This window comes from Microcebus murinus, chromosome X (genome assembly GCF_040939455.1).
Source record: "Microcebus murinus isolate Inina chromosome X, M.murinus_Inina_mat1.0, whole genome shotgun sequence".
Taxonomy (NCBI): domain Eukaryota; kingdom Metazoa; phylum Chordata; class Mammalia; order Primates; family Cheirogaleidae; genus Microcebus; species Microcebus murinus.
The window spans coordinates 3,245,245-3,258,209 of NC_134136.1; the positions used below are offsets into that span (position 1 = coordinate 3,245,245).

Sequence of the window (12,965 nt, forward strand, 5' to 3'; positions counted from 1 at the left end):
CCCCTGTGCTGGTCAGGGCTCCCCCTGTCCACAGCAGCCTCTCAGGGGAAAGAGAGGGGCTAGAGAGAGGGCCATCCTTGGCTTCCTGCCCACCCCACCCCCGCATCCTCTCTGTCCTGTCAGTGGCACCTGCAGAACGAGTTCCCTCTTCTCCAGGTGAGTTCACCTGGCAAGGAAGGAGGGGGTGCCCAAGGAGGGTGAAAGGGATCTAGGGACCCAAAGGCCATTTTCTAGGACACACCTAGAGGTGGATCTGGGGGCAGCAGAAGGTTCAGGCTGAGTCCCGTCTCCACTGGATGTGGGGCCTCCCCTAGGGTTGGCCCAGGGGACATGACCCTCGCCCCAGTGGAGGGTGAAAGGTGGGGCCTCCGGCTGAGTCCTGCCCAGGCCTGTCTTCCGCTCCCGCCACGTGCCCGCTCCAGGAACCTAGCAGGGAAGCAAGGGGGCTGTGCTGGCTAGCCTGCCGGAGGGGGCAGGGAGAGGGGCAATATCCGGGTCCCCCAGACATAAGGCACACGCACAGCCCATAGACCACAAGAGTAGGCTCCAGCCAGGAGCAGGCCTGCGAACATCTGGTCCAGGGATTCTCACTCTTTGTTCGATCTTGGGAGTGGGTGGGTCTCAGGGCCACGCGTCCTTTGCGAATTGAACTTTCAATGTTCTTATTTCGATGGTAATCTAAGCACAATTTTTCTTACACTTGTAGAGACAGCTATAGTGCACAAGCCATCTCCAGAGCCTGCGTTCAACCCTGCAGATGCTTCTCAAGTGGGGGCCATGCAGACCCGGGGTGGAGCGGGAGCTTCTAGATTCGTGTATTACAGAGGGAAGGTCTGCGTCCCCGCCCCAAGGTTGAGGAGCACTATCTAGTCAGGCTGAGTCCCCTCCCCATTTCCTCATGTCTCCTCATGTCTTCACGTGTCACCTGAAGACACGGAGGCCAGGAGAGGGCCAGATACTGGCAAGTGCAAAGCGGAGCTGAGACTGGAAGGCTGGGCTCCCGCAGCCTGGCCCGGGGCTCTTCCTGTCGCAATCTGCAGGGGTGAGGCTCCGGGCGCACAGGGGCTGTAGGAGTGGCAGAGGTGTGTGCCTCAGATATCTCCATTACAAATTTGTCAGTCTTCTTTCTGTTCTTGAGGACTGCATGGACTCGTCTGGATCTTTTAAAGCGATCCAGCCAGCCAGAGCGTGACTGAGGGAGAAAGAATCAAACACTTCATGTCATGGCAACCACCGCCTCTCTGTTCTGTGACAGATACCTAGATGGGCAGGGTCCAGTCCCTGCCTTCCCCCAGCTCCTGGACTGTCTGGGCATGGGGGGCAGTCATGAAAATAATGACAGTGCCTCACAATCCTTCAAAACAGACTTTTCTACCCATAATGACAAGTAACGTTTATTAAACATTTACTATGTGCCAGACACTTTACACCTAAGATGTCAAGATGCCATTGAGGAAAATATGGTCACATTTTGTAAATGGGGGAAATGAGGCCCAAGAAGGTTAAGTAAACTGATTCTAGGTGGCAGAGCCACACAGACTGACTCCTGACTCCTGAGCACGCTTTCTTGATCCTCCTTGGTTTCGCGTTGTCCTTGCAGTAGCCCTGGGAACAACCTGGAATGAGTCATTCCCTCATTTCACAGACAAGGAAGCTGGGGCTCAGAGAGCGGAGTGCTTGGATCACAGGTGCAGAGCCAGGACGAGTTCTGTGTGCTTCCTGATGAACTGTCTGTTCATGAGCCCCGCACTGCCCCATCGAAGACCCAAGACCGTGAGATCTTTGAGGATTTGGTAGCGTGTCACAAACCAACCTGTCAAAAATCAGTGACAACAGCAAATTAGTTGAAATTATAAATTGGTCAAAAATAAATATTATATGTCTAGTCAATGGTTTTCCATGCCATAGAAATTTCCATGCAACACAGGGAAATTTTTTTTTTGCAGTCTTTGAGCATGTCTGTCTGTTTTCTGGATTTAAAAATTTTTATTTTGGGGGAGAATAATTTTGGAATTCATTTTGAATTCATTCTTCCTGCTGTGGTTGTTCTGCAATGTTGTCATGAACTTTGAAATTTTACCTGCAGTTCTAAGTAACTTGTCCAAAAAAAGCAAATGGATTGCAACTGAAATGTTTCCATCTGCTGGTTCTAGCTTCTATAAGTTTGTGCAACCTAGGATGAACATGCAACCTTTAAATGCAATACCATCTGCTTTTCGAGTGATTTGCCTTTAAGTTTTTTAAATTACTTTTTTTGCCAGTGATGCCAACTTTATCTTTAGCGCATGTTCTCATCAATTTTAATGTACGCCCCTTTTTGATGTGAGCAGCTTTTGCTTAGCATGTTTTCAACTGTGCCGTGATAATCACTTGCCACCGCTGGGGATGCCGCTTACTGTCAGAAGGGAAGTGATGGGCAGTTTCGGGGACAGGCTCAGGCTGCGCTTTGCTGGTGTAATGGTGCTTGCAAATAGTGGTGAGGAAAATGCCAATGGGCATTACGGTCACACACATGGGACACGAGGTGGACTGTGAGGTGAGGGAAGTCTCCGAGGTCACTGAGAAGAACCAGGGCATATTGTTCGTTACACCCTACCTACTGCTGCCGCGGTGTTTGCCTCTAACCCTGGCTCTCCTTCAAAAACAGGCTTGAGGCCGGGCGCTGTGGCTCACGCCTGTAATCCTAGCTCTTGGGAGGCCGAGGCGGGCGGATTGCTCAAGGTCAGGAGTTCGAAACCAGCCTGAGCAAGAGCGAGACCCCGTCTCTACTATAAATAGAAAGAAATCAATTGGCCAACTGATATATATATATAAAATTAGCCGGGCATGGTGGCTCATGCCTGTAGTCCCAGCTACTCGGGAGGCTGAGGCAGAAGGATCGCTCGAGCCCAGGAGTTTGAGGTTGCTGTGAGCTAGGCTGACGCCACGGCACTCACTCTAGCCTGAGCAACAGAGTGAGACTCTGTCTCAAAAAAAAAAAAAAAAAAAAACAGGCTTGAGACTCTCACTGGCGGGGCAGTGGTGTGGATTCTGGGCCCAGAGCAGTTGCCCCACTGGTCTCGCACTCATTGATCCTTCCACCAAAATGAAACGACTGTCCCCCATGCAGCTGAATAGGAAAAATAGGTATTTAAATAAATTAGAGATAACCTCCCCAACTAACTCCTCCTCTCAATATAAATAATGCACTAAAAATGCTTGAAATTGACAAAAAAAATTGTTAACCCATCCTCATGGTGTCAAAAGAATGAATCCAAATGAAGAGCCAAAAAGAATGAGTCCAAAATCTGGATCCACCATTTAGTGGTCCCGTGACTTTGAAACTCAACCCTTAACTTCCTGGAGACTCAGCCTCATCGTCTGTAAGATGTGGACACTGGTTACCATGCCATCACCGCAAGTATGTACTGTGGTCCCACTAAGTGTCAGGTGCACATGACACACACAATCTCACGGAGTCTTCACAGCGGCCCTACAAAGCAGGTACTACTAGACCCCTGGCCTGCAAGGCCACCTGCACATCAGAGCCGTTTCCCAGGTTGGGTAAGATGAGGCTTGTCACTTGAGCCCTGGCCACATGGTTGGCACCCAGAAGACCGGGCAGATGGGCTCGTAGAGACTGAGTGATCTGCTCAGCGTCCCACAGCAAGCAAACAACGAGGCCAGAATTTGAAGACAGGCAGGCTGACTCTGGAGTGTTTTATTTTTTTTTGTTTTTTTTTTCACTCTGTCTTATGGCGTCCTGTCAGTGAGCTAGAGTGACTAGTTAATGGGGTGTCTGCACATCAAATGCCAGGCCAGTACCAGGCCTGCCACACAGTAGGTGTTCAATCAAGGCCATTCCACGTTCCACTGCCCTTGAAGATCTCCCAGCCCGACGGGGAGAGCAGAGGGAGAAGGGAGGGGCTGTGTCCAGCCCAGGAAAGTATTTCCACGCCAGAGACTAAAGACCTCTCTTGGCAGGTATCTCTTCTCCTATTTCCCACTTCCCTGACCCTCGGGCAGGCCAGGAGCCCCCCCTTTCCCAGCCCCTCCCACACTCAGACCCCTCTGCCCCTCCCCATGGTCTGTCTGGGCCAGTCTGTCTCCCCAACCCTGGCGAGGCATTAAAAATTGAAACCTCCTTTGAAGAGAAAACAGTTTAATAAAAGCTCCATCCATTTTTCATGAGAGGATCAGGAGAGGGATGGCGAAGGGAGGAGAGGCAGGATGGGGGAGACAAGCAGGGGGCAGCGAGGGTCTTGGGGAATCTAGAAAGTGCTTTCTGCCCCTTACCTGCAGCTCTGGCGGCCCCAGTGCCCCCTTCTTTTCTCACTTCCTGTCATGTCAGCAGGATCCAGGCGGACCTGTCAGTGTAAGGGGGGAAGTGTGGCCAAGGGGAATGAGGTCCAAAGTCTGGCTCATGTTCTTTGGACCCTAGAGCCTTTCTCGAGCACAAGAGACATGATTACGTTCACTGTCCTGCCCAGCCTCCACCCTTTCTTATCTTTCCCACCCCAACAAGGACAGATCCACCCAGGAGAGGGACTCCACCGGCTGGCGCTTGTGGGGGAGATGTGGACCTATGGCTAACGGAGTAGCTTTCTAGCTCTGCCATAGATCTGTTTGTGGGCATGTGCCGGTGTGTGTCTATAGTAGCATATGAGTGTGTGTAGCCAGCGGTGCGTGCGTGCGTGCGAGAGAGAGAGAGAGCATGCGCCGGGATGTGGGCTGGTGCCCATGTGTGAGAGCATGTGAAAGTACATGTTCCTACGGCTCCCCGCTTCTCCACAGGCACAAGCCCCTCCCCAGCACATGCCAGAGGGCGGGAGGGGTGGATAAGGTGGGTGAAAGGGAAATGGGAATTGAGCAGGGCCTGGGGCCTGGAATTCAGGCAGCCCTGGGTGTGCCAGCCCCCGCCACAAAGCGGTTCTCTGTGAGCCCTGCATCGCTTCCCAGCCTCCCTGGCTGAGGAGGGCAGTCAGGTGCCTGTGCGCATGCGTGTGTGTGTGTGTGTGTGTGTGTGTGTGTGTGTGTGTGTGTGTAGTGGTGTGGTGTCTGCATCATCAGCTTAGTCAACAGGGGCTTTGGGGACATTCCCAGAGTGATCACTGGGGAGAGGGCTGAGAGGCTTGTCGATGGTGCCTCTTATGTGCTGGAAGGTCAGCCCCTGACTCTTGCACCAGGGATTTTATCAGGACATCGAACAGGCAGATCTGGCCCTTCTCTCCAAGACCACAGAGTCTGGTGCATTCTTGGCTCTTCCCTCATGTACCCTGCCTCGGGGTGGGGGGGTAGGGTACATGGCCCGGGGGTCAGGGGACATGGATCCTGAGTTTGATTCACCTGTGACCACGAGGAAGTTACTCTCGTTGCCAGGCCCTCTGTTTTCCCATTTGATCGGGAGAGGTCACACCAAGTCGAGCACACGGGGCCCTCCCTTCTTCAATGGCTGTTGCCTCTGGACACACCCTGTAAGATCTAGGACCGATTCTAAAATTTCTAAAAAGAAAAAATTCCTGGGGAATTTTTCCCCTCGGTGAATGGCTCCGGGTGGTCTTGGGCAATTGATGGTATCTCTTTAAGTTTTGTTTCTTCAACTGAAAAGGGCACGAGAGAACTGCTTTGCTCACCAGATCTTTGGGGTCATTAGTGGTGGGTGCTCATGGAGGTTGGGTTAGAGGCGGCATTGCTGACAGTGTCCCCAGTCCCAGGGTCGGGCTCCTGTCCGCCTGCACGCTGAGGCAGGGCTGTGAGTTCAGGCAGCTGAATGATGGTCTGGGTCATTAGGAAATCTGGCGAGGGGGCCGAGGAAAGAGGCCAGCCAGGTGTGGACTTCACTTGTCTTCTCACTGCCACCTGAGCCCAACATGGGGGCATTCCCAGAGGCCCCAGGGCAGAGGAAAGGGGTGGTTTCAGCACCCTACTTCCCTGCCCTCCGCTAGTCACCCCTCACATGTGAATGCCAAGCTGGAGTGCAGCTTTGGGCATCTCGTGCTTTGTGGGTCAAATGCAGCAAGGCAGGCCAGTGAGGGCTGCAGCAGGAGGGTGACAGCCACAGGCTGCAGCCCCCTCTCCTTCCCCACCCCAACCCCCCCAAGAGCAACCAGCCCATCAAGCCCCAGTGGTCGCCTCCCCTCTGCTGGCTCGGTCTGGCATGCCCGTTGGGAAACCTCTTGTCCTCTACCCCTTAGCCCCCCGAGGCCCCGCGCTGGCCTACCCTCTCGCAGCCAAGCGTCTGGAACAGTCGGCTATGCTCACTGTGTCCTGGTCTGGCCTGCCACTCCCCGCTGTCACTGCGAAACCGGTGATGTCTGGGTGACTGAAGGTCATCTCCTACCCCGACCCTTGGGCCTTGGCAATACTCACCGGGCGTCCTGACAGGCTCCCCGGCCTCTCCCTGCACACCTCCTTTCTCGGTTCCTTCGAGCTGTGCTCTCCCGGTCCTCGCACCTGTCTGCCAGTTCCAGGCTGCCTCAGTCCCTCAGACGCGCCCTCTCCTGCGGCCTCAGTTCTCTGTCCGTGCGGAGGAAGGGTGGGCACGCGAGGCCGGACCGGGGAGGGGAGGGGAGGGCTGAGGAGGCCGCCCCTGGGCTCCCCCAGGCCAGAGGCTGCAGCTTCAGTCATCCTCTTGTGTGTGAGTGCCGGGGTCTCGCTCCTCTCCCCTCCCTGCCTGCCTCCGCTCGCCTTGTTTTCTCCCCACCCTCTTCCGAAGGCTTACTGCATGCCACCAGCGCTGTGGGGCGTGGGGTGACAGCTGAGGAGCGAGGCAGGGGACAGTAAGGGCTGAGCAGAGAGGCAGGCAGGGCCTGTGAGGGTCCGGGCTTTATTCTCAGTGAGACAAGAGGCCAGTGGGGGGTAGGGAGGGATTAAGCAAGACAGTGACTCGATCTGATTTGCATTTGATTTTTTTTAAAGAGAAAAATCACTCTGGTCTGTGTGTGGAGAATAGACTCGGAGGCCTGTGGGGAGACTCCTGCCTTCCGTAATCTGAACGGGAAGGAGGTGGCGGAGGAGACGATGAGGAGTGGATGGACTAGGATGTGATCTGGGGGCAGAGCAGATGGATTTGCCGATGGATGAGATGTAGGAGATGAAAAAGAAAAATTCAAGGGTAACTCCTTGGGCCCATGGGTTTGGGGCCACAGCACCTGGGTGGATAGTGATGCCGGTGACTGCACTGGGGGATAGTTGGGGACAGAAGGCTTTGGCCGTGGTAAGTTCCAGATCCCATTAGATATCCAAGCAGAGGTGGCAAGTTGGAGCTCAGTGGAATGGAGTCTCAGAGCAAGAGACACATGCAGAAGGCATCAGAGTTTTCACCTTGCTGCCTTTGAACTTGCTCCTCCCCCTGCTCAGCACTTTGCCTTCCTTCCCATTTTCAGGCTCCTTGTCCTCGGGTCACAGCTCAAACATCACCTCAATCTGAAGTCCCCTCCCGCCTCCTATCCCGTCATGCTCTACTCTACATCCTTGCTTTATTTCCTGCCAACCACTCAGCCCCAGCTAAAGTTATTTATCTTGTTTACTTACTTATTCATCTGCTTGTCCATGACCCTGGACTGTAAGCTCCACAAAGGTGGGGGTTGTCGCCTATGTTTGTTCACTGCTGTATGCCTAAGACCCAGAATAGTGCCTGGCACATAGTAGACGCTCACTGAATATTTGCAGGCTGAATGAATAAGTACCTTACAGCACATCAGCTCCTTTCGTCCTGACAACAATCCTGTGAGCATGGTAGTTGGTCCCCTCAGTTTTCAGAGGAGGAAACTGAGACTTAGAGAGCTCACTGGGGCCAAGGCCACACAGCTAGGAAGTGATATGAGTGGGACTCAATCCCAGGTCCACTGGGCTCCGAAGCCCAGGCTGTAACCATTCCCTCCTGCCAGAAACTGCCATGTAAGGCTTGTGTTGCAGTCCACCCCTGCCACATCCTTGCTCTGAGGCTTTGGGCAAGTCCTTAAGCAGTTCTGACCCTCAGGTTCCTCCCTCTAAACTGGGGAAAATCATCATCCCTTACAGCATCGTTCTGAGCACTCCACGTGGGAACACGTGCGAAAGAGCCTTCTCCACTCTGCCAGTGTGCACACATGTAAGAGATTAATGACTTCTCTGGGCCTCAGTCTTCTAATCTGGATGATGGGCAGGTGTTGGAAGGGTGTAGTGGGACTAGATCTCTGAACATCCTTCTAGCCCTGACATTCCAAGAATCTTCTATCTCCAGTGTTGGTAGAAATGAATTGGGTTTAAACATTCCAGATCGCAAGCATTGTGAACACAGGGGCCTCTACTTTGGTTATCAAAGCTTCAGCTCTGTGGATGTGGGAGGCCTCTTTGAAGCTTGAGGGAGGTAAATTGAGGACAAATCAAAGGAAGTCCTTCTTCACCCCAACTTAATGAGCTTATGGCTTTCATTACACACAGGAGTGGTCCAGGCAGGAAACAGGAATGGCTTGGGATAGAATGATAAATGCCAGAGACACGGATGGCTCCGAGCAGGGGCTGGCAGTGCTGACCTCTAAGGTCAACGGGAGGGAAGTGGCCCCTTAGGGCCCAATCAGAGACCAGCCCTAGGCTTCCAGAGCAGCAGTTCTGGGTGGTGGGAATTGGGGGTGGAGAGGTCACCAAGCCCATCTACCTGTACTCCCTGCCCCCAAGTCTGTGAGTGCAGCCCCTGGCTGGCGGGGGTTGGGGGGTTGGATAGAGCAGGCACAGGCACTGCAGGAGAGGCTCAGGCCGGCTCTGCCAACACTCACCAGCTGCTATGGGGAACACCTGGCACATGATCTCCCTGTCCTTGTTCCTTACCCCCACCCACACCTGGCAACATCATCTGGAAGGACAGCAGTAGATTGGTAGCATTGGGAAGTTGGTGGGCTTTGGCCCTGGTGCCTTCCTCTTGACTCTATTAAGCCCCCCTATTTCTTCTGTTCCTGTCCTCCTTCCGAACGCCAGTCCTGCGGGGTCTTGCTCTCAGCTGGCTGTCAACTAAGGTGTTAGCTGTCAACTAAGGTGTTAGCTGTCAACTAAGGTGTTAACTGATATCTAAGGTGTTAGCTGATAACTAAGGTGTTAGCTGACAACTAAGGTGTTAGTTGATAAGACTTAACACCCCCCAAGGGGTATGTGCATTTTAATAGGGGATTGTTGAAAAGGAACGGCCTTCAGGACTCAAATGATAAATGCTATATTGGTGGAATTTCAGGCAGTGGTGTTGATTATGGGTGGAGGTGTGGGTAGTCCCTTCTAAATCATACCACTTAGGTAATCACTTATTTATAAGGTTGCACGCATGTGCACACACACGCATCTATCACTTTTGCTAAAAGGTTCTGAATTGTGTGCATATAGGCATGCATCTGTATGACGTGCAATAATAACAGCAAGTGCTCTATAGCACTTACTCTGTGACAGGTACTGTTCTAAGCACGTTGCATATGGGAACTTATTTCATCTGCACAGCACCCCTGTGGAGTAGGTGCTACTGTTATTCCAGCTTTACAAGTGAGGAAGCTGAGGCTCAGAGAGGTAAGATAACTAGAGGCCAGGCCACACAGCTTGCATATGTTGGATCTAGGCTGTATAGACAGCTAGCATGGCTCCCGGCGTCCACACCCTTCTCTGCCACATGGCATGTGTCTCAGCTGGCTACATGGTGGGGTATACTCTTTGCGATGTGGGCATATCCTAGGGTGTGAAGGGTGAGTGTGTGTTTGCAGGTGTGCACTCCGATTCTTTAAGTCCTCCACTAAAGAAAGGGCCAGGCAGAGGCCTTTGGGAGTGGAGAGTGGTTGGAGGGGTCACGCATTCTGTGCTGGGATGTGCGTGTGGGTGGGATTGGGCCTTCTCTGCAAGATGTGGGGGTTCCGGGGGGCTGAGGGTGGGGTGACATGTGTGTACACATTCTGAGCCCGCCGGTCCCAGGACACAGTCCCTGACACCCAGGCCCTGCTTTGGGACTTGCCTGCCGCCCTTTGGAGTTGCCCCCATTAGGAGGGTGGGCGCTCCTGGAGTTTACGCCCAAACTGGAAGACTCAGCCTAGGGCCAGCTGGGGGGAAAGACAAAAGTAACGCGCAAGGAGGGAGGTCGGGGAGAAAGGGACTGGGGTGTGAAGAATGGACACGTGTGTGTGTGGGGGGATGAGGTGCATCTTAACGCCAGGCCTTCTGCCAAGTGAGAGCAAGGGTGGGAAGTGTGTGTGTGTGTGTGTGTGTGTGTGTGCATGCATGCGTGCGTGCGTGCGTGTGCACCCACGCAGTCCTCCTCCTTGGGAAATGAGGTCTTTCCCGATGAGCACTTGGGAAGCACCATCTTGTTTCGGAGGTAGGAGAGGCGGGATTGGAGGAAACTTGTAACAAAAGTTGCTCGGCTTACAATGTGAGAGCGGCGGGGTGGAGGGGGCCAGGCCAGATGAATATGCAGTAGTCCAGGCTGGGGGGTGGCTGTGGGAAAGCAGAGAAGGGCCTGGAATCCAGAGACATCGTGGAATTAAAATTGCAGGGGCCAGAGGAGGGGAGGAGCCTGTGGCCCAGTTTCCTGGCACTGGGCCTGGCTGCCTGGCTAGCGGGACAACCAACAGTAGGGTTTGGAGCCTGGGGGTCAGAGAAAAGTCTGAGCTGGAGACAGATTTTAAAAAACATTTTACACTTAACTTTTTACTGCTTTTTCTTATTACAAAATAATACATGCTTATTAAAGGAAATATGGGAAATGTAAGATAGCAATAATTTGCAATGTCCCTGCCAGAGATAACAAGTGTTAACATTTCGGTGTATTTCCTCCTTCTGGTCTTCTTTCCCTGTACGTATTTACTGTTTTGATTTTATACACTGGTTTTTAACGCATATTGTAATAACTTTCTGACACTAAATTTAATCTACAAGTTCTTTTTGTTATAAAATATTCAATGCTATGGGTAAACTAGAATTTATTTGCCCCATCCTCTATTGTTGTTAAAATTTCTCTATTATGATTATTGTCGTGGGTATCTCTGGGGCCAGTGAGACAGAGATTTGGAGGCTGTCAGCCCCATCCCTCTTGGCCCCTGCCCTCCTGGACCCCCCCAGGTGAGGGGAGGCAGCTCTGGTCTGGCCTTGGGTGTGAGGACCTGTTAGTGAAAGGCAGTGGGGTCTTGGGCAAGCGTCTCTCTTGCTCTGGGGCCTCAACCTCCCTATCTGTGCGATGGGGGACATTGGACTTGGTGCAGGTGGGTTTTCCATGGCAACGTATGCTCTCTCCCTGCCTTTCTCCGGCCCTCACCTCCTCCGCCAGTCCCTGGGCTCCCTGTTTTCCTGTTTTCATTTCCTCACTTCTGCCGGCCTCTTCCACACCTCCTCTAGCCCCCTTCGCCTTGGCTCTCCGAGTGGGTCAGACAGCACTGGGCTTTCCTGGCACCTGCTGCCAGGCAACTGTGCAGGCAGGCCAGATGCTCATTAAGTGGAAACTGAGGCTCTGGGAAAGGGCAGGAAAGGTTGAGGATTTCTTGGGCTCATCCTGCAGGGGTGCTCTTTCCTGAGAGGGGGTGGCACCGTGCAGGGAAGAGCCACTGGATCAGAGGTTCTGGATCCAAGTTCGTGGCCAGGATCTCTGGATAGCTTTCTCAGGAGTCTGGACACCAATTTTTTTGTTTTGTTCTGTTTTGTTTTTGAGACAGAATCTCACTCTGTCAGCCTGGCTAGAATGCAGTCAGCCTAGTTCACAGCAACCTCAGACTCCTGGGCTCAAGCAATCCTCCTGCCTCAGCCTCCCTGGTAGCTGGTACTACAGGCATGCGCCACCGTGCCCGGCTATATTTTCTGGTTTTTTAAATTTTTTTTATTTTTTTTGTAGAGATGAGAGTCTCACTCTTGCTGAAGCTGGTCTCGAACTCCTGAGATCAAGCAATCTGCCTGCCTCAGCTTCCGAGAGTGCTAGGATTACAGACATGAGCTACCGCGCCAAGCCCAGGTGGAGACTAATTCTTTAAAAAGAACTGTAAACTAGCGTGGGTGTGTGTTGCCACAATCTACTTCTTTTATCAAGACACACAAGAGGCTCATAACTTCAAATAATGCTTAAGAAACCTTGTTCTAGAGGTCATCTTGTCCCTCCTCTTGTCTCTAGGTGGGACCCACCCCCAATCCCTGACACACACACACACACACACACACACACACACACACCCCCAGATACTGAGGACTGATCTCAGTGATGTCACATCACTGGGAAAGTGACACTAGTGTCACTTAGGAAGGTGCTCCCCATACATTGCTTTCAAGAAGCACTGTCCTTGCCACCACTCAGTGCTTTCTGCCCCTTTCAAAGTTCTGTGCGATGGGCGGAGGTTGCTGGGCCAGGGGGCCAGGCCGGGGACTCGGTGTGCGAAGGAGCGAGGGCCGATGTCTGCTGCCGGGAGCCCTGCAAGTGCCTGTGGACTCAAGTGTGTGGAGCAAGGCAGAGCTGGATTGGAGAGGATTAGATAATTGACCTCATAATTGACCTAATTAGTGAGTGGCTGTGTGGAGAGCCCTTGGGGACGATGGGCCCGCAGGTGGCACAAAGGCCAGGCAGAAATGCACAGAGGCTGTGAGAGCTGAGGCCTGGGCATTTGCCAGTAGCAGGGGGCAGGGAGGGCACAGCAAGCAGAGGGGCAGGACTTGGGGGCACCAAGCCGAGAGGGGCAGGAGAGGTGGGGGTTACTGAAGGGACAGAGAGGGAGCAGGAGAGACCGTCAGAGCCGAGAGATAGCGGGAAGGGATGAGATCTAGGGACACCAGGGGAGGAAGTAGGGACTAGGTGTCAAGGCCTGGGGACACCGAGAGAAGGGGAGGGACAGGGAAGACCTGAGGGCAGAGGAACAGTGGCTAGGGGGCTGGAGAGGAAAAGGGAGTTATTGAGGGACAATTGGGAGGAGAGGACAGAGCCTGTGGGCTCTCTGGCACTGTGGGCCACCAACGGAGCCAAAGAACCTGGCCCCAGCACCCTGTGCGGGTGATGCGCAGGCGCA

General features: G+C 53.2%; 1 long non-coding RNA gene across 1 annotated transcript; it reads right to left on the reverse strand.

The window, feature by feature from the left end:
- Positions 1 to 1,378: 1,378 nt before the first annotated feature.
- Positions 1,379 to 4,378, reverse strand: LOC142865898 (uncharacterized). Its single transcript, XR_012915990.1, has 2 exons — positions 4,276 to 4,378; positions 1,379 to 1,813 (listed from the first exon to the last, which is right to left on the reverse strand). It is a non-coding gene; the product is annotated as an uncharacterized LOC142865898 (long non-coding RNA).
- Positions 4,379 to 12,965: the final 8,587 nt, after the last annotated feature.